The following is a 25,247-nucleotide window of genomic DNA, read 5'->3' on the forward strand; positions in this document are numbered from 1 at the left end:
TTTCTCTATTTTGGGGATCAAGATGATGCTGGCTTCCAGGAATAAATTCAGAAGTATTGCTTCTCTTACAATTTCACTGAAGTGTCTAAACAGGAGTGGCAGTAGTTCCTCTCTAAATGTCCTATAGAATGTAGCAGTGAAGCCATCAGAACCAGACTTTTCTTGGTAAATTTTTTATTACATTTTTTAATTTCATTGATTGATATTGGGTTGTTTAGAATTTTTATGTCATCTTTGTTCAACTTTGATAATTCATACAAATCTATTTCTTCTGTATTTTTCATCTTATTGGTATATAGGTTCTCAAAGTAGGTATTAATGATCCTCTGGATTAATGTTGGGTCCATTGCAATTTCACCCTTTTCATTCCTAATTGCATGGATTTGGGTCTTTTCTTTCCTTCCTTTTTCATAAGGTTGGCTAAGGTTTTGTCAGTTTTTTGTTTATCCTTTTGAAGAACTAACTCTTGGTTTCATTGCTTTTCTATATTGTTCTCTTAGTCTCCATTGCATTAATTTCTGCTGTGATCTTTATAATTTCTTCCCTTGTATGAGCTTTGGGTTTGACATGCTCTTCCTTTTCTAGAAGGTTGAGGTTCAGTGTCAGGTTGGGTAATTGAGCTTGTGCTGTTTTCCTAACATGAGTATTCACTGCTATGAATTTCCTTTATAAGACTACTTTCATTGTATCCCATAGATTCTGATTTGTTGTATAGTCATCATCATTGTCAGAACTATCTGATTTCCTCTGTAATTTCCTCTGTGACCCATGGATTATTCAGAAGTGTGTTGTTCAATTTCCATGTGTTTATGAAATTCTTGCAGTTTGTTTTGCTATTGATTGCTAATTTCATCGCACCATGATCTGATAATATACAGGGGATCACTTCAGTTCCTTTGCACTTAGACATGTTCTATGAGCAAATATGTGGTCTATTTTGAAAAATGACCTGTATCCAGCTGAAAAGAATGTGTATTCTGATTTTGTGGGGTGGAACACGCTGTAAATATCTGTTAACTTCATTTGTTCAAGAGTTTGATTGAGTTCTATTTCACTGTTTATTTTTTGTCTGGTTTATCTATTTGTGACAGTAGAGTATTGAGGTCTCCCACTACTATTGTATTAGTTCTTATATGATTTTTCATGTCCGTCAGTATTTGTTTTATATAGTTGGGTGCACTTGTGTTTGGTGAATATATATTTATGATTGTCATCTCTTTGTCTTGGATTGTTGCCTTTACAAGAATGTAGTGGCCTTGTTTGTCTCTCTTAATCAGTGATGGTTTAAAATCCACTGTAAAGAGGATAGCTCCTCCTGATTTTGGGGGGTTCCTGTTGCATGGAGTATTATTTTCCACCCTTTAAATTTCAGTCTATCAGTTTCTTTTTGAATTGTGTTTCTTGTATGCAGCATATTATTGGATCTTGCTTCTTGACACATTCTGCTATTCTGTTTCTTTTGATTGGTGAATTGAGACCATTAACATTGATGGTTATAACTGATATATGTTGACTTATCCTTGTAATGACTTTTTGTTTTTGTCAGATCCTCCCCCTTTGCATTTAATTTCTTTTCGTGCCTGATGAATTCATTCTGCTGGGCTTTCTGAGGTTGCGATCCTCATTGTCTTCTCCTAGATATTGTTTAAAATTTTTTGGAGTGCTGGTTTAGCATTGATGAAATTCCTAAGGTTCTCTTTGTCATGGAAGTATCTTATTTCTCCATCAATTTTGAGTGATAGTTTTGCAGGGTACATCAATCTGGGATGGAGGTTTTTTCCTTTAGAGATTGAAACAAGTCACTCCATGCTCTTCTTGCCTTGTGGGTTGTGTTGAGAAGTCTGCTGTGATTCTGATGGGCTTTCCTTTGTACGTGATTTGTTGCTTGTCTCTATCTGCTTGTAGAATTGTATTCTTCTATTGGGTTTCTGGAATCTTAACTTTTTTTTCAGCTTTAATTGAGTTTATTGGTACATTTTAGGGATACAGTACAGTTACATTCATTGTTGGGATCTTGTACCTCTACATGACAGGTCTTGGTTCTCATTTTTTTCCCTTGTCCCTGCCCTCCCTTCACCCCCTCCTCCCCTCCCCATCTACAACCACTTTATTTCCATCTTTTCATTATCTCACATTTTTTTCTTTTCCCTTATTACGCTTCCCCTACCCATACCATTTTCCCTACACCTTTAGCCCCTTTCTTCCCATTTCACAATGTCAGTAATCTTTTTAGGATCTTCTGTATTATTGAAGATTATTCACACCAGAGAGAGTATTTGGTATTTATACATGTGTGACTTATTTATTTCACTTAGGATATATCTTCAATATGTATCCATTTTCCTATGAATGAATCTATTTTCTCATTCTTTATGGCTGAGTAATATTCCATTTTATAGAAAAACCACATCTTCTTTATCCAGTTTTCAACTGATGGGCAAATGGGCTGTTTCCAAGTTTTAGCTATTACAAACTGTGCCACTATAAACATGGGTGCACATACATCACTGTGATATGTGGAATCTTAACTATTATATGCCTATGTGTAGATTTTTTTATCATGGCTATTTGGAGTCCTATAAACCTCACTTATCTGTATATCAGGTTCTTTTCCCCTATTTTAGAAGTTTTATTCCATTATTTCAGTGAAAAGTTTTTTTTATGTCATCTGCACTCTCTCCTGTTTCTTCACTGACCATTCAGCCTTATGTTATTCTTTGAATTGTCTGGCAACTGCTGGATTGATCTCTCATGGACCCTTACTATTTTTAAGAGATTTTCCTTTTCCTGGTGAATAACTGCAATCCTATCTTCTATATCTGAAATTCTGTCCTCCAATTGGCTTGTTCTGCTGTGTAAACTTTCAGTGGAGTAATTAATCTCCTGGAAATCTGTTTGCATCTGTTTTATGGGTTCTATTTTTTCCCCATGATGGGATTCCATCATATTTCTCAGCTCCTCTATTCTTTTAAAATCTGTGTTTGCTCTAGATTTATTAATCTTGTCTTGTGCTATAGGCACAATCTCTGCTGTTATCTGAGAAATTATTTGTGACTTCATTTTTTCCAGATCCTCTTTTGTTGCCAGTTCAGGGAGTCCAGGTGGTTGAGTATCAGATTGTTCCATCTCATTTTGCTTTGGGGTTGTCTTAGGTGATCTGGACGTCTGATCTGGGGACTTGTTTCTGCATCTTCTCATTTCAACAGATGCAGCCTGCTGGGCCTTTGTTTGAGACAACTTTTTGCTCACCCAGTGGTCTTCAGTTCTCACAAGCCACCCAGATGTCTTTTCTCTGCTGCTCACCAGTACACCAATTCCTGGGTTCAGGTCACCAACTTTATGGGGCAGGTATCTGACTGAAGGTTGTGTGCCTATGTAGCTCTTTCCTGAGTGGGCCTTTGCTGGGTGGCTTTCCCCCAGCCTCTGGGGCTGGGGTGGATCCCTGGCTGGGGTCTGCCTGCAGCTGCACTGGTCTGGACCACACCACTGCTCTCTAAGATCTGTGCACACTCCCTGATGCAATGGGATGGGCCTCTTCAGCTCTTTCCTGGGCAGGCCTAGGCTGGGCAGGCTTGCTAGAGTCTCTGGGACCAGGGCCGATCCCTGGCTGGGATCTGCCTACAGCCATGCTCCTCTGGAGCACACCATTGCTCACCACTGATCTCAACATTTATAATTTTTAAAATGTGTACTTTTTTCCATTTTAAAAATAAATGTAGTACTAAGGCTCCTGATGTTAATGTCAGATAGACCTGGATGCGTATGCAGGTTACCCACCAATAAATTAGTTTCTTTAGTTTTCTTATATGTTGGTTCACAGAATTTTAGAGGACTCGGAAAGATAAAATATGTAATATATTTAACAGAGTGCCTGGCTCAGACTCAGTGCTCAGGAAATGTTTGCACTCATTAATATGTATTAGAATCAAATAAAATATGGGAAAGCTAAAAATAGAAGAAAAACACTGCCCATAGTTCCACCTCTTTAAATAATTTTTGAGATATTATTTTGTCCTTTATCGTGTGTGAGGGAAGTATTGTTTTGTTATTGGTCGTGATTTGAGAAGGAGGTTGTAGCAGGTGGAATGCCCTTTGCTTGCCAAGTAGTCATAGATGGTGGGGATAAAATCTTGAGGTAGAGGGCCCAGGATTTAGTTCAGTAGCATCACCACCTGCCTCACAAGAACAAGGTCCTGAGTTCAGTCCCCAGTAATGCAACAAAATGTAGCACTGCTTTGTACAATAAAGGGAAAAGGTAAATGAGAATCCTTAGGGACGAAATAACTTAATCTCTTGACTAGATCTTCTGAGCAGTCCCCAAAGATAGAGAACCCCACTGAGCGGTCCCAAGTCTTACACTTGCTCCCATTAGAATAAAAAAAAAATTTTTTTTTGGTGCCAGGGATCAAACTCAGGACTTTGGCTTTCTGGGCAGGTGCAGTGCCACTGAGCTAAATCCCCAGCCCTGAAATATATTTTATACCAATTCCTGATATATTGAGAATAATGAGTCTCTGAGGACTAAGCCTGAGACACTTTTGCAAAGAATCCTTTATCTGGCCCTCTGTCTCCTCCAACTCATTCCTCTCAGAGATAGACATGGTGGTCTCCTTCATGTTTCTCTGTCTCAGCCAGGCTGTATGCAGATGGGAGCACATGCATTCCAATTGAAATTGCATCAGTCAGTAGTCCTGTGAATGGGTTATTATTGGGGACTCTGGACCAAGAAGATTCCTTTTATATGGGCTGTAGTTAAAGATAACTACTAGAATCCAAGGAGAGAATATTTGACCAAACTATAATCACAAACTAATACAGTATTGCGGAGTAATTACCTAGGGAGGAATTTTACTTACCACTAAAATCCAGCTGTCAAATATGATTATTTAATAATTCACTTTTCTTAGCTCATTTTTCTTCACAAGTCAAATATCCAAACAAAATTATTTCACTTGTTTAAAGGCCATCACTTATTCATTCAGATCCAAAATATGAAAGATCCTTTATGTACCCATGGACATATTTTAGGCTGATTCTAATCAGACGTGATTATTCTTTGCTGGGACTACCATATGGAGGAACAAGTCACTCAGTTTGATAAATTATTAGGAAGTGGGGAAGGAAATCTGAAAATTTTAGATTAAAATCATCTAAGAAGATCTTAGAGAATATCCTACAAAGAAATATTACATGTAAATATTCTGTTAAGATTTGGTAGAACGTTGATAAGAAAGAACCCTAGCAGGTACACAAACTAATAAGGATAAATAAAGAGAAAGTGAAATTTAGAAGCAGTATCAGCTTCTCAGAGAAGGCCAGTACCTTTTAGGATGTACAATTGAAAAGGCTTGCCCCTGAATTGTCTTCAGTAAAATTAGAGTTCTCTTAGTAAGGTAAAGGGAATTATGAATGTTAATTGGGTAAGTAACTGTCTTTGCCACAACTCTTCAGTCCCATAATGGCCAAAAAAATGATTTCCAACCCCTAGGTATGTGTTGGGTGAGGCACTAGATGTATTGATGTCTTCAGGATGTACTTTTTTTGATTCCAAGGAAGGACAAGACAGTTTATAGATAACTTATTTCAACAATGGGTCTGAGCTAAGTTGGGTTGAGGAAAGAGAACAATAGCATTTAAAGGCAATGCCTAGAGAGATGAGAGGGGACGGAGGGAGTACACAATCACAATTATACTGTTGAGTAAAGAGATGTGATCATATTTTTTTTTACCTCTAGGGTTGGGGATGGATCCCAGGGCCTTGCACATGCTAGGCAAGTGCTCTATCAATGAACTGCATCCTTGGCCCCAGATCATAACTTTTGTAATTTTCTGTTATGTGTTTGTATTTTTTAAAGTTTTCTTTTCAAAAAACAGATTATTTTCATTGAATTCCTTTCTTCTATTGTAAGTTTTCTTGTAGCAGGAAGGCATTTAGGCCAGCCTACTTAGACAGACATATGCCCGAGGTGCAAATGCGGCCAAAAGGCTGCAAAATATGTTTATGAAACAAATCGGGGCATGTGAGATCGCACTTGTATAAACATATTATGTGTGTGTGATATTGATCTCCATGTCATAGGGGAGTCATAATGAGCTGGCAAAGGCTTCCAGGAGGGAAAATTAGATGAGAAAACTCCTCCATGAAAGTTTGTTTGAAGAGCAGGAGGTACCACGCAGACCTGTGGGAGAAAGGCCTGGGTTCCAGCTTTTACCACCCCCTGAATGTTTCTGGGGGAAGGGAATGTCTTTGGCTTTGATTTTCTTGTTTTTTAATGAAGAAAAAGGACCAGATGATTATATTCTTTGTAAGCTAGTTTTATTTTTTGTAATTGTTGAATCAAAAGAGAAAACTATGAAATATTTTGAGAAATAAAGGTGAGGAGGAGTGGAAATACCTGAATAGCCTAAAATGTGAAGAGGTTTCACCAAGAGTAAAAAATCTTAGAAGAAGTAAAAAACAAGGAAAACATTTGGGGATGGTTTTATGTACAGAGTAGCAATATGAGATTCTTTTGAGTTGTAGGATTTACCCAAATGATGAACTGAATCCCATTGTTGAAGATTTCTGTTTTGTTTTTTGAGACAAGGTCTCACTGTGTAGTCCAGGGTGGCCTTGAACTCATGGCAGTCCTCCTGCCTTAGCCTGAGTGCTGGGACCATGGGCATGAGCCACTACGCCCAGCCCCACTTATTAATTGAACATGCTGCTTGCAACTCTAACACCAGAAATGACTCCTCATGTGCATCTGTTTGTAGCTATCCAATTAAAATTCCTGAAAAAAAAACTTTTATAATGACCAAAGTCAATGAAATGCACTAACTTTCATTAGAAAGATATTTAATGCAATTATTTTCAAGTAGCATTAATTCCACAATTCTCTTAACATTGCCACATAGTTTTCTTTAATATCTCTCCCCACAATTCCAAATCTCTTTTCAGATCTCCATGAGTTTTTCTTTCCCTCTTTAAGTAGGAACATCTAATGATCATTTTGCGTTTTGAATTCTTTTTAATTCAAAAGATGTGTATGTTTTTGTTGTTGTTGTTGTTGTTTTTTGAGACAGGGTCTCACTATGTAGCTGAGACTGACCTGGAACTCACTATGTAGCCCAGGCTGGTCTCGAACTCACAGCGATCCTCCTGCCTCAGCCTCCTGAGTGCTGGAATTACAGGCGTGTGCCACCACGCCTGGCAGAAATCTTTTGTAGGTATATGTGCACACAAACTAATATATACATACTTAATGCTCAAATTAAAAGTACATAAGCCGGGCATGGTGGCGCACACCTGTAATTCCAGCCCTTGGGAGGCTGAGGCAGGAGGATCGCTGTGCGTTCGAGACCAGCCTGGGCTACATAGTGATGTTCCAGGTCAGTCTCAATTACATAGTGAGACCCTGTCTCAACCCCCCAAAAAAAAACAAAACAAAAAAACAAAACAAGATTGCTATGGTTCTTCTGAAATATTTTCTTGGAAAATATTTTATAATCTAACATACTGCTTTGATGAGACTGTTTTTCAAACACAAAGAAGGTGCTGAATTCTGGAGAAGAAATGGAGCTACTTTCCCTGCACTCTCAGACTAATGGCATTTATTTTGTCACAGTACTCTTCTTTGAACAAAACCTTGCTCATTTTCTCTACCACCAGCAACTTTGGGATAAGGTAATGAAGTCTGTGTCCTGGGTTGACAGGGAAGCTGATGAGAGGAGTGTTAAGGAACAGGAAGAACAGTGGAGATTCAGCCCACATGCAGGCCCTTCCTTCTCCTTCAATGCACACTTTAGTCTTTAGACTCCCAAAAGATCAGTTTTCACATTTCTTTGATAAACTTCAGGATTTTAAAGTTCTGGTCCAAGTCTACTTTAATTTTTAGTAAATTACATTCTTCACATTTCAGCCCTTCCAAAATCTCCATTCCCTGTAACACAGAGAAAAAACTTTTCTTCCCATTCTTCTTCTCTAATCTTAGCCTGTAAATCCAGAGAAATAGTTATCTCTTTGTCTCAAGTTAATCCCCATAATACACACCCCTCCAAAAACCTGGGAGATCTTATTTCCAGGTAAACCTGAATGAACAGGGCCATGTAGCTCTTACTCCAAGGCAGAGTAGGCAACACTATCAGAGACTAAACAAAACCCAAAGCAGAACATTCTAGAGACCTATTTAGATCTTCACTAAAATTTCTTAAGGAGATAGAAAGGAGCATGGGAAACTTCCTTAAACTATCTTATAGATTCTCCTTTCTGAGTCCTGCTTCCTAACCTGCATCTCTTTCCCTTCACTTCTCACTACTAAATCTTTCCCTCTGAAAAGTGGCTTCTTGCTTTCTCTTGGCTTGATGTTGTTCTTTCTTATCCTGGCCAGCTGCTTTCACAGCCCTGGTTAACATCACCTTGTCTTCCACTTCTCTGTCCAAATGACTGTTAGGGAAGCCTGGGTTAGGCTCTGCATTGACCTCTCTTAAGACTTTCCCATTGTGGCATGGATAGCCATGGAGGTGGACTAGTGGCTGTCCCTGAAGACCTTGCTGTTCAGCCAAAAGGAGCGCATGGACTGATTGTCTTCAGCTATGAAGATCAGCTTTTAGACCAGCCTTAGGCTTTCTGGCCACCGTCACACTCTTCTGGTGCAACCCCAGACTAATGGCTGGGCATCATGGAGGGTCCTAGCACCTGGACCCACATATTCTTGGCTCTGGTGAAGATATCCTGGCTAAGTCACGCCATGATGAATGATTTCATGGTGAGAGCGTACACGAGGAAAACATTACAAGGTGAGACAGAAATCAAGAGAATCCAGGGAAGAGCCAGGCTTACTCTTTTGTGACAACCTTTAGAAACAACCTTTTGTCTTGAAAGAATTAATCCCTTCTGTGGGTTTGTGCCCTCATGACCTGATTCTCTTCTACCAGGCCCCGCCTCTTAAAGATCCCTCTACCTCAACCCTGTCACACTGGTAACAAAACTTCCAGCACATGAATCCTTGGAGGACAAACCACATCCACACCACAGCAAACTGGAACTAGATCAGGAAATCTTTCTATTCTTGACTTACAGCCTGCAGAAAAAATGAGCTTCCAAGCAAGCCTAAATTTTGTCTCAGAAAGAGTCTCATCACAATCTTTCCTAGGATGTGGCCCAGGGGAAAGAAACAGACCATGTGATGAATGGATGGTATCAGTATTTCCTAGACAAACCCAATGGCAATAAAGAATACTCATTGGAGAGAGAAGTATAATTTCTTGACTACAGAGTTACCTAATCTAGTTTGGATCTCATTGTTGGAAAGTCTGATCAAATTTGAGTTCTCCTGCACTACTTTCTCAAATCTTTAATGGAACTAGCCTAAAGCAATCAGTGCTTTCTTCTGAGGAATTCTTACCATTGCTCTGACATTGAGTATCTCTTTGTGAATATTTGTGCCTTCCTGGTGTTATTTTCATCTTATACATAAAACGAGGAAGCAAAAATAGGCACAGCATTTGTGTTTTGCCAAAGGTCATACCACTTCAATATTAAGACCAGTCTCTGTTTATTTACAAGGGTCAGAGCAATTCTCAGGCCAGGAGAGGACCAGGCAGTTCTGGTTCCCTTCAAGCCACTAGTCCTCCTCGATGCCTGTCAGCCTGCGAAGAGCCAATACCGCAACTCTCTCTTAGTGCCCATCATTGTCCTGGTTGGCTAGGAGGCCCTGCTGTGTTTGGAGAGGGTCAGGGCACAAGGCCAGGCAAGATGAGAGGCCACAGAAAAGAAATAAAGAAAAAAGTCCTGGCAAAATGCATCAGAACAATGCTAAGAGCAAACTCTGGCTGCAGACTGAGGGTTGGCAAGAAAGTGAGATAGCTGTGTTCAAGGTCAGAGCAGTGCAGATTTGTTCAAGCTGGAAACTGAAATCAGTTCTTCTTTCCTGTCAGCCTGGCAGCTGCATCTGGTTAGGTGCCTAGGAAACTAGAACACTAAGAGTCAGCCCTGACAGCAGCAGCACTGGCAGAAGGCAAAAGGGCCCACAGGCACGGGGGTGGGGCCACAGATGGGAACATTCTTTGTGCTTTGCCATGAGCCCCTTGTGGACAATGGGAAAACTGGTTCACTGGCTTGTGACAGGCATTGGCGGAGCCTCTATTCTTGTGGGTTCCCATTTTCATGAATTTGTTTTTTAATACAAACATCATTATGTCTTTGTAGCTAAGGCCATATGTTAATGAGGATGGGAACATTAAGAGAGCTTTCTCTGTTATAAGACTTAAAAGTCAGGGCAGAGAAGCTGTTGCACTTTTTAAAAAATTGAGTTTATTGGTACATTTTAGGTATACATTACAGTTACATTCATTACTGGGATCTTGTACCTTTACATGACAGGTCCTGGTTCTCATTTTTTTCCCCTTGTCCCTTCTCTCCCTTCACCCGCTGCTGCTGAACTTCTGACCAGTGAGTTCTTGCCAAGGTTCCAAGTATTTTGAGTAGATGAAACACAGAGGAAGGGAGCTGGGAAATGTAGAGAAATGAAGCTCTTTCTCTCTCTTTTCTGCTTCACTTTTGGTGGAATTCACAAAGGTGAACATAATTTAGGGATGTAGAAAGGATTAAGGAAAAAAAGTGTTCTGTGAAGAGAAGTGTCAAAGGATGCAAAAATTTAGAGACAGAAAAGAATTTCAATGTGAAAGACACATTTTTCACAACATAAACCTCATTCAGATCCCTAATTGAGCAGACAAATTAAGAGAAAACATAATGTCTTAGTCTATCTTCTGTTGCTGTAACAAAATTCCTGAGTCTAGGTAACTTATAAATAATAGAAATTTGTTTGGCTTACAGTTTTGAAAGCTGGGAAATCCAAAAGTGTGGTGCCAGCATCATGTGAGCATCTAAAGAGCCTTCTTGTAGCATTATAACAGGACAGAGGGCATCACATGGCCAGAGAGAGTAAGCACTCTGGCTCTGGTCTCCTCCTCCTCTTATAAAATCACTGATGCCAACATGGAGGACCCACCCTCACGATGTCACCTCATCCTGATTGTCTTCCAAAGCCCCTCCCCTCAGTATATCACCCATACCCGAGTTTGGGGATTTCATTGCCAACACGTGCATGAACTTTTTTGGGAAAACATTCAAACCATGGAAGGAGGAGAGCACAATGGCCAGAGCAAGAGGGGCTGGAGGTAGATCTCTCTATAGTGGAGGAGAGAAAAGATGTGGTGGAGGCTAATAGTCTTTCCTTTTCTTATTTCCTTTCAACCAACATTTGTTGGGCGCCTATTAGATGACAGCCATTGTGCTGGGCACTGGAACTCATGTTTCAGAGGAGGGGATATATCTATTCATATACAACTTTACAGCAAGGTGTAGACGGATTCATTAGACACATTCATTGACAGGTTCAAAAGTGACACACACTACATGCTACAAGAAACAGAGGGACTATGGTTAACGCCATCTAGCAGATCACAGAATGGGGGAGGTGACATTTGGTCTGATATTTGAAAGAGGATTTTCTTTTGCTTTGTGTATTGATAATTTATTTGAATAGGAATTTTAAGAAAATTAGGTCTCTCCATTTTTCTTTAAAATAATAGCAGCAACATGTGTGATGACCTGTCAGGGACATTATCCTTGTCTATCAGAGATGGGGTCCACATTCAGTTGCTCCAGTAACCATGGGTCTTATGATAACAATGCCATCCAGACAAAACTTAATGAACTACTGTAAGAAACTATAAGAAACTGGAACTTCTCTAGGGAAATGACAAAATCATTATTTAGGGAAAGCAAGGTTGCACTTTCCTCAATATTTTGTAATTATTGCATTCTTGTTATTATAGCTCAGATCATACTTACAAACCAGTGCTATTTTTGTATGTGATAATGCTTAAAGACACAGTAAGTATTAAAGTGGATTACCTCACTCAAGCTATTTTAACTTTGGGTCAGAAAACTTTCTGTAAATCCCAGGTAGTAAATATTTTCTGGTTTGTGGGCCACATGGTCTCTGTTGAAGCTGCTCAACTCCACCATTATAACATGAAGAGAGGCACAGATGACATGTAAATTGTTGTTTTCATCCGCGAGCCCGTTCGTGGAACAAGGTTCAGGAACCTGGACTGGGAGGGCAAGGCATGGCGGAATCACCACATAGACTCCAGGGAGGTTTCTGGAACACTTTGGCTTTATTCAGGAAATGCACAGACTTATATAGGGTAAGGCAGGGGTGGAGCCAGGGTGGCGCTATTGGATCGCTATTGGATAGGGTAAGGCAGGGGTGGAGCCAAGGTGGAGTGGGGATATTTGGCACATCTGGTCACATGTTAATTTTTGGATTGTATGTTTTAGGGGCTGAGGGAATGGAGTCAGGACTTTAGAGGTTTTGAGAGGAACGGTTTATCTGTCTAAGGTCAGATCTCTACACACTCTTGGGGCGGATTTTTCCAGCCCTAATAGGCCTGGGAGTTTTCTCAGGAGAGATGGTTGTGGTGCTCCTTACTCAGCCACACATGAACCTGATCCTCAGTAAATGAATTAATGTTGCTGTGTTCTAGTAAAACTTTATTAATAAAAAGTGTACAATGGCTAGAAATGGCCTAGGATGGTGGATTTGGTGCTATGGTCTGAGTTTATCTACCCCTGCAGTTCTTGTTGTTTTGGGCGGTGGATTTTTAAGACAGGGTCTCACTATGTAGTTTAGGCTGTCCTTGAACTCACTGTGATCCTCCTGCCTCAGCCTCCCACGTGCTGGGATCACAGGTATGCACCCCACACACACACTCCCAGCAGTCTACCCTTACTTTTTACCTTCACTTTAATCTGATTGTCTTCCTGTGGTGGATTAACTAATGGTCACCATGACATGCCCAGCTGAACTGAATCAGTTCTGGGCGTGGAAGATCCACCTGAGGATTGTTGCCAAAATGACATAAAAGGAGAACCAGAGGGGAGGATTGCATCCTGTTGATTTTCCTGGGGAAGCTTGCTGTGGCTGGTTTTCCTGGTGTGAACTAGGCTGTTCTTTAGCCAGAGAAGCTTGGGTCCTCGCTGTCACTGGGAATGGCTGCTGTTCTCTTCGGGGGAGCTCTAGCTTTCCTGGCTCCAGTACAGATCCCTCAGCCTGGTGGCGCAGATCCTTTACTCTGCCAGAACAGACTTTCTAGTTTTCCACCATTGGCCTTTCGGCCTTCCCAGAGCAGATCCTAGATTTAGACTTGCATTAGACATTGCCACGGTCTCTAGGCCTCTGGCTGGACTTGTTTGGGATAATGCTGTGGGATCCAGGTGCTTGGCTGGATTCTTTGAATCTCTAACAGGCAGATAGATCTCTTGCACTTTTTGCATTTGACTTTTTGGGTGAATATTATAAGATACTCCTATAAATTATGTGTCCCATATCAAATCCATTCCCTTGACTACAGCATTTCCATTCCTGCTACTCATTCCCGCAACAGGAAGCTTCAGGCCTCCTCATTAGTATTTTCCAGTCACTACTTAATTTCCTCTTTTTCATATGCAGGGAACTGCTGTAGTCCCCAGGAACGAGGCACTGAACAAAACAGATAAAATCATAGAGTTTAAACTTTAATGGGAAGAGACAAGCGATAAACAGATAATGAATGTGTAATGTCAAGTAGCAGTAAATGCTATGAAGAAAAATAAAGCAGAGAGACATGATGGAAAATAGCTTACTTTTGATACGGTGGTTAGAGAAAACCTCTTAGAGGAAGTTAAATTCCAGCAGGGTTGAATGAATTGAGAAGGGGAGCTATAGGGTAACAGTGTCTCCAGCAGAGAAAACAGTAAATGCAATGAGCTGAAGGCAAGAGCCTGCTCGTAGTGTTAGGATCAACACAGAAATCAGTTGTGGCTACAGTGCCAACAGCAGGGGTGAAATTCATACATTTTAGGGTCAGAGATATGTGCAAGGACCAGAACAGACATGATCTAATTTACAAAGTGTCATGCTGCCTGTCCTGTGGTTACCAGACTGCAAGAGTAAAGCAGGGAAGCCATTTAGGAGGCTCTTATAGTAATTCAGAGTTGGTGATGGTAGCTTGGAGTAGAAGGGAGGTAAAAAAGTTGTAGGGTTGAGATAAATGTGAGGACTATTCTTGTGCTTTGGAGAGTGAGAGTAAGGGAGAAGAAGAAATAAAAAAATGACTTAAAGTATTTTGGCTTGAGAGACTGGATGTTATCATTTTCTGAGAAAAACACTGGGGAAAAACAGGTTTAAGTAAAGGAGAGATAGGAAATGATTTTAAGATTGTTAAACTTTGTTTTCCACTCATACAATATTAATGAGCTTATTTTGTTCTCTGAGACTATCTGTTATTTCTCAGTGACATTTCTGTAGCACTTAAGATAGTAAATTGAGCATGTCAATTGCAGTACTTTTGGAGTTAGAATAGTCATAATGTTCATGATCCCTAGCAAGTTCAGTAATAAAGAATAGTAAAATAATACAGAACACTTGATTAGCAGTTTCTATGTATCAGGCACAATTTGAAGTCCTGCATATTAAATTAATTTGGTCTCAAAAAAATCTAGAGGGAAACAGAAATAGAAAAGTTTTTAACTTACACTCAATCAAAAAACTCATGGTAGAGCTAGAACACAGACCTTTGTAGCATATTCTAGGACAAGTGCTAGTCAAGGTTAATCATTGTGCTGTACTGTGTCAGTGTTGTTTCCCTCCCTTCCTTCTTTCCTACCTCCTACCCTCTCTTGCTCCCTCCCTCCTGCCCTGTGTCCCTTCTGGTCTTACTTCTTTCCTTCCTTTCTTTTGCATAACTGGGAGTTGAACCCAGAGCTTCACCACTGCCAGGTAAATCTCTCTCATGGAGTTCCATCCTTAGTCCTTTTATGAATTTTCATTTTGAGATAGGGTCTTTCTAAGTTGTCCCAGCTGCAGTCTTCCTGACAGCTGTGATTATGGGCATGCACCACAATGCCCTACTTGCAGGTACTGTTTTTAATGTTTCAGTGCGATATATTGTACAGATTGATTTTCACGTGTGGAACTGCTCATGTGCTTCTAGGATGAACCCTATTGTTCCCAGTGCATTATTCAGCTTTCTATATTTTGTTTAGGAGTTTTGCATTTGTATTCATAAGGGGTATTATTACTCTAGACAGTAGTTTCCTTTTTTTAGCCTATAGAATCAGTTGGGAAGTGTATCTCCCACCTCTGTTTTTTCAGAAGAATCTGTGAAGGATTAGTGCTGTGCTTCTCTTTTCTAACATTGGTTTTTAAATTACTAACTCAATTTATTTACTTAAAGATATTCTTTCTGTTTCTTCTTAGTCATTTTTAAAGTTTTTATCTTTCCAGGAATTCGTCCATTTTCATCTATGTCATATAACTCATTAGCATGCAATTACTTGTTCCAAAGCAGTCCTTCATAATGCTTTTTATTTCTGCAGTCAGCATTAATGTGCCTTCTTTCATTTTTGATCATAGTGATTTTGAAAATTTTATACATTATAGCCTATCAATGTGGTTTTGTAGTTATTGATTTATACAACTTTATTTTAAATCAGATAGCCAAAAGAGAGAACAAAAATGTCTTATCTTTTATAATTAAGCAATTACTTTTCTGATGCTCTTCATTTTTTCAAATGGATTTGAATTAGTGTCCTTTCATTTTAGTTGAAAGGTCTCCCTTTACTTATATTTTTATAAGACAGATACATCAGTGATAAGTTCTTTTGGGTTTTGTTTAACTGAAAATACTTCAATTTCTACTTTGTTGACATTTGACATTTTCTTCATCTATTTAATTCTATTTTCTTTCTGTTACTCAAACTGGATAGTTACAGTTGACCTATCATCAAGTTTGTTGATTTGTTTCTTCTGCCAGTTATCTATTGGACCACATTAGTAAATTTTTTATTTCTTTCTTATACTTTTCAACTCTAGAATTTATATTTGGCTCTTTTTAAAATTATAATTTATTTCCTCTTAATGATAAGCCGTATTGGTAAGACACTGTCAATCTGCCCTCTGGTTCTTTATATATAGTTTCCTTCAGTTCTCTGAACATATTTATAAAAGCCGACATAAATTTTTGCTTACAGAACTAATTCTGTAAAATCTTCATTCTTTGTCATATTCAGTCACTGAAGTCTATGTTTAAAGTCTTTGCTTATCTTGGTGGTAACTATGACTGTGCAATGACTTCCTCAAATGCTTTGAACCAGTAAGTCTGCCAGCCATTGCTTATTGGCTCTGTGTGTCCACTGGGGGCAGACCTTCAGCTCTCCAGGATATTAAACATTCCCTTAGTCTTCATTTACTACTTATATAGAGCCCCATTCTCAACCAGGGCTTAGACATCTTCTCAAGTCTTACTTAGGCATTTGCATTACTTTGCATGTTTGTAGTCTACTAGATTTCCAAGAATATGTTGGAACATTCCAAGGCCTCCTATGGATATCTCATTCCTAGATTTTTTGTTCGTTTGTTTGTTTTTTAAGATTTTTTTCTGGTCAGCCTCTTGTTTACTCCAATGATTATCTCTCCTTCCTAAAAGCTGTGATATTAAACAACTGCCACTGATTGTTTTTTATGTATACCCAGGGGGAAAGGCTGTTTACACTGAATAAGCTTTAAGTCATATCAAATAAAGCTCTGTGAGTAGGGTTTCCAGGAAGCTGCCAGACAGGCCAAATAATACTTATTTGGAATAGAGGTGCTTCAAGCCAATTGTGTTTTTTTCTAGAGGCCATTAGACTACTATTTTCACAGCTACTTATTTGTAAAGCTGTTCAAGAATACTGAATGCCTGGGAAAAAAGGGATAAGAATAGGCAAGTTAGAATACCACAAACTGCATTGTTTATTTCAAGATCTGGCCATTTTTCTTCAATAGATACCTTTTGAATGTTGCAGGGCTTTGGTTAATTTCCTGAGTTCTGAAAAAGTTTATTTTAATTTTTTTTCCAATTTTTTTTTTTTTTTTTGTACCAGGGATTAAACTTGGGTCCTTACACTTGCAAGGCAGGCCACTGAACCACTGAGCTAAATCCCCGGCCCTCCAATTTTCTTATCAACTAGAAAAAACAGATTTTTGGAGGTACTACCATTCCAGAAATGCTTCTGTTGACTATGGTAAGCTTGAATTATTGTTAATGTTAATGTAAAGCAAGATTGTAAAATTAGCATCATGAACCAGATTTGTTCAGGTTTGTATCTTGGCTCTGTAAATCTCCCTCTAGATATGGAATCTTTTGCCTCTTTTTTCTTCTGCAAAGTTAATATACTAGTAGTGCCCATCTCCATAGACTTATTTAAAGAATTTTTACAAGTAAAGCATCTAGAACAGCAGTTGACAAGTTATAGATTGTGGCCATCCTGATCACCATTTTATTTTCAAGACCCACTAGCTAGAAATGTTTTTCACATTTTAAAATGGCTTCAAAACCAAATGAATATTCTTTGACATAAAAATTATATGAAATTCAAATTTAAGGGTTCAAAAACAAGGTTTTATTGATATACAGCCATGGTAATTCAGTTACTTACTATGATCAGTAGGATGTTTTCATATTAAAACAACAGAGTTGAACAGTTGTGAGCAAGGTTGTATACAAATCTTCAAAGTTTTATTATCTGGCCATTAAAAAAAAAGTTTGCTAACTTCCAAACATTGATAAGTGTGAAAGCACTCAATAAAATTAAGTTTCTCTGGTATGAAAAACTAAAAAGGTAAATAAAGATCAAAATGTATAATTGATATTGTGTAATAGGAAGAAAAAGTCTAAAAGAGTAGGGGAAGTGGGTGGGATAGGGGAAAGGTAAGAAGAGAAAAGAAAACATGTGAGAAAAGGAATAACATAGAAACAATATCTTTGTAAACAGGGAAGGGTGGGGGGGAGGGCTGGGGGTTGGGGAAAAAATAAGAGCCAAAATACGTCACATAAAGGTGCAAGATCCCAATGGTGAATGTAACTGTGTTGTATGCCTAAAACATATCAATAAACTAAAAAAAAATTATGTGTTGCTTAAGGTAGGGAATATATTCTGAGAAATGAATAATTATGCAATTTTGTCATTGTGTAAGTGTCAGAATATACTTGCACCAACCTGGATAATATAGGTCAATTATTCTATGTGGCCTCTCGATGGAATCAAGAGACAACAAACATGAGACATAGAAGGCAATGTAATATAATGCTGTTTTACAGTAAACTTTTTAAAATAGAAGTAGTACACCAAAAATAACAATAAAAGTATAGTATATACATAAACCAATAACATAATAATTTATTAAATTATCAAGTATTGGCCACTATACATAAATATATGTGCTATTGTAATACAGGGGGATTGTATACATCAGACATTTACCTGACAACAATGTACAGTCAATGACAACACTGCAATAGAAACATTATCAGTGAATAGAAAGTTTTCGCTGCATTATAATCTTAAAGGACTACCATTATACATGCTATCCATTGTTGATGGAAATGATATTAGTCTATAGTTAGTTATACATTTCACTAGAGAGCTCCACAGTTAGCATTCAGGGTTAACTCTTTATAAAGGCATATTTCACCTGTTCCACTCTAGTTTCAATCCTATCTCGGTAGGTTGTGTGATACTCACCATGACTTCCCAATCTCTGAGTGTTCTGGCATCTGTCTCCCTCTCTGATCTCATCTTTCCTTCTTGCTCACTCTGCTCTAGTTCCCCTGACCGTCTGTCAATTCTGGGAATGTGCTGAGCAATTTCCTTCCTCAGTGCTTCTGCATTTGCTTTTCTCTATGTTTGGAATACTCCTTCTGCACCTCTTTACAAATTTGGATCTATATCATCCTTCGGGTCTCAATTTAAAGATCACATCTCAGACAGACTTTCTGAGACCACTTTATACAGAAAGTAGTTCCCTTCCTCTTGCTATTCCTTGTCAAATATTTTTGCTTCCTTCATGGCATTAATAATCATCTGTACTTATTTAATTTATTTAGTGGTTTAACTGAATTTTGTCCTCCTCCCAACTAAAATATTAGCTTGATGATCAAAATTTTAAATATTTGTTGGATGAATGAATAATATTTTAGTTTTAATTTACATGACTAATTATGTTAATTCTCTCATTTGTTTATTTTTTTCTCTCATTCCCATGCCAAGGAAACTGATTGCCCTTATCCTTTTGCTCTCTGGCAGGGCTATAGTTTGACTGACTTTGGTCAGACATGCGTCCTTGGTCAGGAGTTGGAAAGGAAGTAGCCACAAAAGCCCAACATGGCTTCTTTCAGCAAGGCATGCAGATGGATGTGAAAAGTGGAGTGCAATCAGAAAAAAGAGTTGGTGCTTGCCATTCATTACCAGGGCTCTGTGCTGTTACCTATTCCTTGGCACTCAGATGAGATTTAGGGAAGATCTCATTACTTTTTTTTTTGGTACTGGGGATTGACCTCAGGACCTTGCACTTGCCAGGTACTATGCCGCTGAGCTACATCCCTGACCCCAGACCTCATAACTTCTATATTCATATTTAGATAATAAAATGGCTTCTCTGGTCATTTGAGTTCTTAAAATAGTCATCATTCAGTAACTGATATATCTAGTCCAATGTAAGTAAAATTCCAAACTTCATTCAAAGTTACATTTTCTCCTTTCCCCCAACTTGGACTGGCCTTAGCTGGAAGTGTGCTGTACAAGTGGGTGTGGGTGGAAGCATGTGGGTTGTTTCCTTTTCTTCTGCTCCTCTCACCAAGCTCTCTAGATCCTTTCATATTGAAGTGCAGAGAGACAGAAGAGGTGTGGGACAGCAAGAGTCTGACTAGTTCTGCAATGCATTTCCTTGGCTGTGGCACAGATGCTAATTTCCTCATGTTCTTTTGGGGTCTCAATAATTCTTCTGATGCTCTTTCCTCTGATTGCAAGCCCTACACTCTTTAGAGTCTTCTGAGCCTGTGTCTGCTGATTTTCTTGCTCTAGCAAAAAACACTCCTGAGCACTATCCCAGACCCTTCCAGGAAGTAGCCTTTTGCATTGCCCGCCACTGACCTATGAAAAATAAGCACATTGGCCCTGCTGTCAGTAAGATGGAGTCACCTACCAGCTGCAGTGCTCTCTTGTGCTGCTCATGCTGCTCAGGGCAACATCAAACCTATAGAATTTCTCACATTGACCTAGAGACACACAGTGAACTCTTTGGTGTTGTCTTTGATACTCCTCTGACTGGCAGGAGGTGCAACAAGGGCAAGATGGGGACAAGAAATAACAACACAGTGGCACAACTCACTCCAGAAGAATTTTTTTAATATCCAAAAACTCTCTCAGGGCAGGAGATAATAGCCTAACATGTATGAGGCCCCAGGTTTCACCCTTAGTATTTCAAAGCGAAGCAAAACAAGAGCTCAGCATTTTCAATTTAGTTTTGAAGGAATGGGTGGATGACCAACCCAGGGGCACAAAACTGCAAAGTTCAGCCTTGGGGATCTAGAAACCTCACCTTGGAATGCAGGAGTGGTTGGCATTCTTTACCTTAGGGACTTTAGTCAAACAGAAAGAGTTCCACTTTAACATCCCATCACACATGTCTGGTGCTATTTGGAACATTACATGACCTGTGCACAAAACATTCACTTTAATTTGTGTGCATGTGAGTGTGTGACTGTGTTTATTAATTCTGAAGGTTGCATCATACACTTTTCAATTCTGAAGAGTTTCCTACGGCCAAAAATGTTTGAACTTCACTCATTAACTAACTTATACTATTGTGATTACATAAAAATATCGGAAGCAAAAAATATTTCTATAGTAGTTTCAGGTGTTTTGGGTGAGGTGTACACCTTTATGGCCTAGCAGACTATACTTCTATCTCTTGAAGCATCGTTTTTCGAACAGAGCTTTAAATGCAGCAGAAGGTAGTTCTGCATTTATTACTTATGTGTTGGTGGAGTGAGAAAGAACAATTTCTAATTTCTGCCAGTAAAATTCTTTTCTGTTCCTGTCTGTTGAGCTTGTTCTGGCAGTAATCATATTCTCCCTCCCCCTTTCTCCCCTAGCCTTAACAGAGATTCATTTGTGCTTCTGCTGGATTGATGTAGGAAAAGTAGAAGAACTCTTCTTTTTATAGGACCATTAATTCCTCTCTGAATTCAGAAATTAGGATTGAGTAGCCTACACATCTAATTGTCTTTGCTATAAACTGGAGAGAGTTTATGAAGACAGATGAAGAGTTAATTGCTTTGTAGTACTTTTGTCAGCAACCTATCTCTCTTTGGCCCCTTTTTATTCCTTCCCCACTTCCCTCTATTCATTCACTGTCTTCTGCACCCCCTTTCTTTGAGTGTGGGTGGTGTTGCTGTGAATCAAAAGAGGTATTTAATACATATTAAGTGGATGAATGCTTCTGTATGGGTTTCCATGAGTGCTACAACATCTAAGAGGCCTCCTGTGAAGGCTGCTTTGTTAGAGATCTGTGCAGTGATGTAGAAATGAGGTCAGATGGCAGTGACCTGGAGGAGAAAATCACAAAGTGGAGGCCCATGTTACTGATGTTAATTGTTCATAGACTCAACATAGGCAGTAGTTTGACCCATGCTATATGCTCCTAGGACTCACCTTAAACAGTTAGGAGAAGAGCAATGGTAGATTCTTATATACTCTTGCCTTAAACACACACACACACACACACACACACACACACACACACACACACATCATATTTCATATCACTCCCAGCTAATGCCTAATCAATCAATTAATATAACTCTTGGGAATTCAATCCAACACAAAGCTGTTAATGTTGTTTTATTGTATAGTTGATAAGTTTAGTAGAAAATGATCCTTGGGCACCCTTGGGTACCCTCATGCTGAGGCCTAGCTCCTTTACCACAAGACCACCCTCCCCATTAGAAAGGGGAGTCGCATGGGACTTTACCATGCATGCCTCTCTCTCTCTCTCTCTCTCTCTCTCGTCTATTGAAAGTTTCTTATCTTTTTAAGCTATAGCTCTTCTCTTATTCTACCCCCCCCCACCATTCTCAGTGCTATGAATTGAACCCAGGGCACATGGAAGGCAAGTGCTTTGCCACTGAACTACACTCCCAGCCCCTTTTCTTAAAAAGAACTATTTATTGTTCTTTTATAAGATACAAGCTGCTTTTATATACATTATCACATTTAATTCTCCAACTCCATCTTCAATACTGAGTTACCTTGTCTTCCCTTTACTCACTGGGGAAGCCTATTGCAATGGCTTCACCTATCACCATCATATTTAATCTCCAAATTTGAATATATCTCCACATCACTAGGTCCACATTACAAAAAGTTCAGTTAGTGTTTCCCCATGGATTATTTACCACTGCCACCCTCTAACTCAATATCTCAGAAACCCTTCCCACTCTCTCCTCCTACCTTCTTTCTGCTGTGTATTACAACACTGTCTTTGCCATCACACAGATTTAAATTTCTCAGTCATTTAAAGAGCAAGACCAAATTGAACTGATTTTTCTTCCCTCCGTTCCTTTTACCACAATGCTAATTTAGGCCTCCTTACCTCGCACACAAATTACTGCAAGTGACTTCTGTGGAGCTTTCCCAACTCTAAGCACTTTGCTCTTTGATTCATTCTGTCGCCACTCTTAGCCCATCTTTTATACACCTTTTTCTCATGTCACTCTGGTTGCCAGTGGCCCCCTGAGTTAAGCCTGCATCCTTATTTTGACCCTGCTTTTCTAACTCTATCTATGCCACCCTCTTTTCTGGTTTTTTTTCAATGTACAGTCCCTGCCCTAGTCTACTCTGTTTGTAAGAACCCCTTTAATCTCAGTGTTTCTCTCTTTCATTTATTCAGATGAAAAACTCAATGCTCAGAGAAGCTGAGTTGTTTTCTTGAGGTAATATTGCAATTCACTGAGCTTGATTTAAACCTATTCTTCTGATTCCCAAGATTTGCTTTTCTTTTTTCCTTAGCTGTAGTGGTTACTTCACTATCAGATTAATACAGAATGAAACTATAGATGGAAGCTCAAATTGCACAGTAGCAAGTCTGTAGCACCTGACTGACAATAAAATACTACCAACCCAGGCCAGCATTAGCCCTTGAAAACTGTCTCTCTTGTGCTGGAGCACAGCCATGCCAAATGAAGACATTTCAACACCTCCAGCTAAATTAATCTGAAAAATATGGCTCCATTTTTAATAGCTTTTCAATCTCTAGTCTCATCAGGAAAACTTAGTTTTCAACAAATGTGATAGTGGGATGCTCACAATTTATTTCAAAGTCACTGAAATTCTTCATTGAATTTTAAATTTAGCCACAGAGAAATTGCTTCTAGTTGTCCTGGATTTGTACCTTAAACTGCACTCAAAGTTCCAGTGCTGGTTTTTTCATGATTCTAAAAAAAGATCAGATAGCATATGTTCAAGCTGAGCAAGTTACTAGGATGCCAATAGTATGTTTTTGTAAACTTTTGATTGTGGATTTCCTATGCAAATGAGACTTCTCTTGGTTTTTGCTAGTGTCGTTTTTAAATGAGACCATGACCTTTAGTTCAAAAGGATATCAAAGATGATTAAACTTTTATTCAAAGTCCTTCTAGGGGTCTTTAAAATGCAGATATATGGATCTATTATTTGCTGGGTAATTTGCTAACATAACCAAAATGTTTTTCTCCATCTTTGTTTATTTCTCCCATAGTAGAAAGTAACAACTATTTCCTTCTTTCCATGGCTATAAAGGGATTAAAGATGTTAGTGAATATTATTTTTCAAAATCTCATATATACAACCATGTCATGTCAATCACTGAATTTTATTCTAAATACAAAATTGGAAATTTTTGGTTACTTTTTTAATTGGCCTGATAATTTATCACCAATACTTCTAGTTCAGTTTGAAAAAGCAAAAGTCTTAGAAATACAAACTTCAAATTTGATTCAAGCTGTAAACATTGATGGCCCAGAGAAATTTTTAAAGAGAGTTAGAAAATAGCTGTCTAAACCTACTTGGAAAAAAACCTACGCTTTTTTTGTGTGTGTGTGTGTGGTTCCAGGGACTGAACTCAGGACCTTGCACTTGCAAGGCAGGCAGCGGCACCACTGAGCTACATCCCCAGCCCCAGAATCTCCTGCTCTTGTCTAAAATTTTATGACTGTACTCTGAAAGCTGATTGCTAATAGTAGCAGAAGATATGACAACCTCATTCCACTGTGTAAGCCCTGATGAGGCGCTAACATACAGTGAAAATAACAATATCTTTCTATCATCTTCTCAGTAAAAGAAAACGTACAGGGGAACAACGGAATATCACTTTTTATTAATACAATAGTGGATATCATTTTTTATTAATTCAGAACTTATTGTGTGTAAAACATTTTTTGTGATTATGGAATATGGAGAGGAAGGTTCAATAATAAATAAATACTCCCTGCCCTTGAGGAGTTTAAAATCCAATACAAATCTATTGTACTGTCAATAGCACAATTGATATTTTTACATCTTAATATTTAAATTATGTTTTGTTTTTCTTTGTTTTTTATGCATGCAATGATATAACCATCAGTTGAGTTCTTTAAAGATTTTGGCCTTTGGACTGGCTTTGCCCCTGGCCAGCTTCGTTGCCCATGGTGCCACTTTACTTCTTTGGAATTCAGTGTCCTCATCTGTAAAATTATGAGATTCAAACCTCTACTTCTTCCTTCAGCCTTTATCAACTACTGTTATAATACCTGCTGCATATGAGGCACTGATCTAATCACTGAAGATACCTAAATGACCCAAACAGGCATATATTTCTGACCTCACCCTCTTCTTTACAGTCTACAGAGGAAGAGACAGACAATGAACAGTAAGCATACTACTAAATAAGTACTATGGTATATTAGAAAGTTATAGTGCTATGGAATAAGGAGCAGAGTTTAAGAGAAATGGTGCTAGTCTAGCTTAAGATATTCTGTAAGTGTGAAGTATAAATAGGACTTTTTAAAAAAATGGAAAATGGGGCCAGGGATGTAGCTCAGAGATGCCACACCTGCCTGGCAAGCACAAGATCTTCAATCCCAGGTACAGGAAAAAATAAAAAATAAATATTTTAATAAATGTAAAATGTCTTGTTAATGTTTTTTATATTTAATTGCATGTTGAAGTGAGAATACTGCATGTATTGGGGGCTCAATGAAATATATTTCTAAAGTTAATTTTGTTAATCTATTTTTACTTTTTAAATGTACTACTATGAAATTTAAAATTATATAGGTGGTGCACATGGTATTTCTATTGGGCAGCACATTTCTAGAAT

This window comes from Fukomys damarensis, unplaced genomic scaffold (genome assembly GCF_012274545.1).
Source record: "Fukomys damarensis isolate Sample0158 unplaced genomic scaffold, DMR_v1.0_HiC HiC_scaffold_24, whole genome shotgun sequence".
In the NCBI taxonomy this organism is placed as follows: domain Eukaryota; kingdom Metazoa; phylum Chordata; class Mammalia; order Rodentia; family Bathyergidae; genus Fukomys; species Fukomys damarensis.